The following is a 5,805-nucleotide window of genomic DNA, read 5'->3' on the forward strand; positions in this document are numbered from 1 at the left end:
ATCTTCATAGACCCTTCGTAATGTCAATAAAATGGTCTAATCACACCAAAACTCATGGTAGAAAATGCGTCCCAGTACTGAAAGGGTTAATCGTACAAACACTTGAAAATATCGCCAATCATCTCTGTGGCCTTCGTAAACAGTCGTGGTGACAGAATAAAGCGTTTCTTGTTACGAACTAGATTATTATAAAGACCCAAAACTAAGTAGATAGACAGAGAGGCAAGTCACACAGGCTTTATTAGCAACTTAACCTAACCTAACCTGACCTACCTTAACCAAGACTAACTAAATAGACGGAGAGGCGAGCCACACAGTCTTAACCCAACTGTCCTAACCAAAACTAACTAGATAAACAGATAAGCAAGTCACACAGTCTTAACAACCTAACCTAACCTAACCTAACCTAACCTAACATAGCCTAACCTAACCTAACCTAACCTAACTTAACCTAACCTAACCTAACCAACACTAACTAGACATACACAGAAACAAGTCACACACCAATTATCACTCGAGTCTGCAAATGATCACCGTTACTCTCATTCTCCCTCAGAAAACAAAAAAACGTTGTTGTTTACTCGGCAACGTTAGCTTCGGAACGTTTTTGGTTTGTTTACCTCGACACGTTCCGGCTTCGCCATTCCGCCTCTAAACCGCCATATATTTTTTCGTTTGCCAGCCACCAATTCTGCCTCCCTTTTACGCTCACAGCCGCTACGTGTGTGTGTGTGTGTGTGTGTGTGTGTGTGTGTGTGTGTGTGTGCGCAATTCCGGTGTGAGGTGTGTTCACGACTATGGAAAAACACGGTATTCTGCTTGCTCTCTCTCTCTCTCTCTCTCTCTCTCTCTCTCTCTCTCTCTCTCTCTCTCTCTCTCTCTCTCTCTCTCTCTCTCTCTCTCTCTCTCTCTCTATCTATCTAGTATCTCTCTCTATGGTGAAAGGAATATAGCAGAATAACATTCTTTCTCTGTCTCTCCTCTCTCTCTCTCTCTCTCTCTCTCTCTCTCTCTCTCTCTCTCTCTCTCTCTCTCTCTCTCTCTCTCCTCCTTCCTTCCTTTCTTCCTTCATTCCCTCCATATATTCTTTCTCCTTCATTTCTCCTTTCCTTCCTCTTACCTCCATTTCTATCCTTCGTTCCCTTCTTCTCTCTCTCTCTCTCTCTCTCTCTCTCTCTCTCTCTATCCTTTCCATTTTGAGACATGAGCTCGACCTATTTTGCCGCAGAGAGAGAGAGAGAGAGAGAGAGAGAGAGAGAGAGAGAGAGAGGGAGAGTATGGCCGGTGCCTCTCTCTGATTGGTGGATGTATTCACGGGTCATGAGCGAAGGAAGGCGGTGATTGGTGGAGCCAGACAGCCCTCATAAACTAGTACATGGGAGAGAGGGAGAGAGAGAGAGAGAGAGAGAGGGGAGAGGGAGAGAGGGAGAGAGGGAGAGGGAACTTGAAAGGCGAGCAAGTAGAGAAGGGAAGGAATATATAGACAGATATGAAAGGGAGGAAGAGGAGGAAAAGGAGGAGGAGAAGGAGGAGGAGGAAGAAAAGGAGGAGGAGGAGGAGGAGGAGGAATACAAAGGAATACAAAGGAAGACAAACAGCAACAGATTCTTAGGTCCTTACTAGGCTGTTTGTGGAGACTAAGAGGAAGAGGAAGAGGAGGAGGAGGAGGTGGTAACAGCATGATAGGAGAGAAGTAGAAAGAAGGAAGGAAGTAAAGAAGTGTAACGTATATGGAAGAGGATGAGCAAGAAGAAGAAGAAGAGGAGGAGGAGGAGGAGGAGGAGGAGGAGGAAGAGGAGGAGAGGTGGTAGGGAACGAGCATTGTTGTAGCAAATGAAGGAAGGAGAGAAGGAAGAAAAAAAAATAAAGGAAGGAAGGAAAACAATGTGGAGGAGGAGGAGGAGGAGGAGGAGGAAGAAGAAGAAGAACTACTCCATTACTTCACATGCGTCTTGGAGGAAACTTTTTGACTTTGAGGCATAAATTTTCCTCCTCCTCCTCCTCCTCCTCCTCCTCTTCCTCTTCCTCGTCCTCTTCCTCCTCCTCCTCCTCCTCCTCCTCCTCCTCCTCCTCCTGTTTCTTTCTGCCTGTGTCTATCAGTGATCATGGAGATAAGATAACACCACCCCCACAACTACCATCGCTACCAATAGACAGATAGCCATACCAGTAGACAGACATACACACACACACACACACACACACACACACACACACACACACACACACACACACACACACACACACACACACACATACATACATACAGACATACAGACAGGCTGGAGTATACACAGTGGTAGGTGTTAAAGGAAAGGCATTGATGAGATCACTCACTTTCTTCTGTATGTGCTACATTGCTGCATATCACAGGGTGTACAGGAAACCACTCAAGACACACATACTACACACAATATTTCTCTCTCTCTCTCTCTCTCTCTCTCTCTCTCTCTCTCTCTCTCTCTCTCTCTCTCTCTCTCTCTCTCTATATATATATATATATATATATATATATATATATATATATATATATATATATATATATATATATAAATATTGGTCTTTTATGTTTGGAGGTCGCCACTAATTTTTAACCAAATTTTCATCATTAGTACAGTTTTTGGTGCTGTTAGGTTAGGTTAGGTTAGGTTGGGTTAGGTTAGGTTAGGTTAGGTAAAGTTAGGTTGGGTTGGGTTAGGTTAACTCACCTCTCTTAGATAATTGTTGAAATCAACTGTAGTAGCGCGACATATCCTCAATTCGTCCTCACAGTATTTAATGCTGGAATACTCTTTTGCCCAGGAATAAATGAAGACGATCATTTTCTTCAGTGGAATGGTACTGCCATCAAGCCAAGTGTTTTTTCTTTACTGAAACTTTATCACGGCAAGCTCTCTTGTAACACATCCACGATACACTTTCCTTTGTCTTTTTATTTATCATTTGATGTTTCTTTTTACACCTTTTCTCTTTTTCTATGATATTAAAGTTCTGCAGAAATTTAACAGCGTCTTCTTCGGTCAAAATATTGGCAAATAACCACTGCAAGTTGTAGTTCACATCCATCTTGTCCACGGTCGTCTCAAACGTGCCGCGTGACACCCGACTGTGTATTGTTGCGCCCGTTAATTACTATTGCATGAATTAATGCGCGTCGCAAGGTAGTGTGCATTAAATCCTTTTTTTGTGCAACTATCTTTCATTTCTCGAGAAAATGAATGTCATATTCGTATTCAGCACCAAAAATTGGATTAATGATGAAAATTTGGTTGAAAATTAGTGGCGACCTCCAAACATAAAGATCCATATATATATATATATATATATATATATATATATATATATATATATATATATATATATATATATATATATATATATATATATATATATATATATATATATATATATATATATCTATATATATATATATATATATATATATATATATATATATATATATATATATATATATTATATATATTCTTTAGATCAACATGGTACGTACGTACATATAGTACCATTACTCTTTTAATGTAATAATAATGATAATGATAATAATAATAGTAATAATAATGATGATAATGGTAATGATAATAATAATAATGATAATAATAATAATAATAATAATAATAATAATAATAATAATAATAATAATAATAATAATAATAATAGTAATGATAATAATAATAATAACAATAACGCTAACAACAATAATTATGCCTTTTTACCGTCACCGGCGCAATTGCCACACCACCATCCTTTAACCGTTTAACGTACCCCATGTACAGCACAAGACAAAACACCACCGCCAACACGATGGTGACAGCCATCGTCACCAACGCCGTTATCGCGCGATCCTTGACGGAGCAGGCGTCACCACATTCCGACACCAACGCGTCTATCCCTTGCACTCTGGCACGCCGCTGGCGGGGTTGCAGGAGATGCTGAAGAGGCCCTGTCCCTCGATCCTGACGGTGTGCTCCTTGAAGGCACACTGGGACGGCAGGTCTTTGCTCTGCTGCAGCTCGTAGTCCTGGATGATCTGCGCCACACCGCCGCGGTGCTGTACCTCCACCACGTGCCAGCTGCCTGGGAAAGGTTTGATGTCGGCGACGTGCGGGTAAAAGGTCGAGCCCAGCGTGGTGGTGCACCCCACCTCGTGCTGCAGCCTGATGAAGTTCTTGCCGGGGCGGAAGTAGAATAGAACATCCTCCTGCGGAGTCGTCAAGAAGTTTTTCTTTTCGCCGGACTTCGAGGAGTGGTTGTAGAGCGGGCAGTTGACGCGGCACCCCACCGCCGCCTCCACTTCCTGCGTCTTCACCACCTGCAGGGCGTCTCGGGGCAAGGGCGCGTCCCGGGCCCGCAGCACTACAGTAGGGGCTGCTGAGGTCTCCACCACCACCGTGTTGTCAACGACCTTCACCTGCAGAAGAGTCCAGGCGGTGGGCACCAAGACCACGCCTTTAATGAAGTCATAGTCGAGCATGGGGCCGTCACTACAGCTCCCTCTGAACAGCCTGAGCCGCACGTTGGAAAGCTTCCGGTTCTGTTCCACGCGGACGCAAGCTGTGGAGGGCGGGCGTGTCTGCTGCAGGGCAAAGTCCAGCCACCACTGCCGCTTCAAGGGGCGCATGGTAATGTTGGTGGGCAGCGTGTAGGTGGACTGCAGGCCGTTGTCCAGCACCTCACAGGGCCTCTGCTGCACCGCCGCTGCTGCTGCTACCACCACCATCACCACCAGACACACCCTCCACCAGCACCACTTTCGCCACGATGCCTCCCCCATGACATCTGTGGTGGTACTGCTGCCACAGCCGTCGGCCCGTCGCACCTCACTCTTATCAGTATCTTATCAGTGATTTTTTTTTTTATATCATGTGGGCTTTTCACGGGAATTTCTGGGCTAAAGGGGATACTTTTTGGGGCACCTCCTATCTGATAGCCCACCCGTTAGGAAACCGTTGCCCCGAGTGAGGAAGCCCAACCTACACTCGGACCGTGGACAGGATTCGAACCCCATGCGCCTGGAGACCCCTCGGACCCCAAAGCACGCATGGTTCCACTGTACCACGGCGGCCCCTGCTGTGATAACACCTTGTAAAGACTATAGTCAAGAATGCTTCGACCATTATCTTTGCAGTGGTTACATTATCAACTATAGGAAGGATTACCATGCTCCCTCCTCCTCCTTCTCCTCCTCATCCTCCTCCTCCACACAAACGCATGAACGATGAATTTTCTCTTATTGCCAAAGGAAGAGGAGGAGGAGGAGTAGGAGGAGGAGGAGGAGGAGGAGGAGGAGGAGGAGGAGGAGGAGGAGGCGTCTTGTGTTGACCGTCACTTGGGCAGCAATTTTCCCTCATGCTCTGTGGGGAAGAGAGAGAGAGAGAGAGAGAGAGAGAGAGAGAGCGGAGGGTAGGGTATGAGATGAGAGAGGGAGAGGGGAGAGGGAGAGTGCAGGAATGTGAGAGGGGGAGGGGTGGCGTTTCACAGGAACCTCCCACTCTCTCCCCCTCTCCCTTTGACTTCTCCACTATTAATTAATTCCCCCCTTACTCTCCCTCCTCTCACTCTCACTCTCTCCCTTGTACTCTCCCTGACCCGCTCCAACTTTCTCCTCTCCCTGACTCCTTGACACGTCACTGTTTGTCTCCTCTCACTCCCTCTCACTCCACCTCTCCCATCTCCACTCTCATCCACTCTCCCTCTCTCTTATTCTCCCTCTCCCGATTCTCTTTGTCCCTCTCCCTTTCCTCTATTCTTTCCAACGACACCTTGTTCTCTCCCTCCTCTCCCTCCTCT

Source organism: Portunus trituberculatus, chromosome 3, assembly GCF_017591435.1.
Source record: "Portunus trituberculatus isolate SZX2019 chromosome 3, ASM1759143v1, whole genome shotgun sequence".
Lineage (NCBI taxonomy): Eukaryota > Metazoa > Arthropoda > Malacostraca > Decapoda > Portunidae > Portunus > Portunus trituberculatus.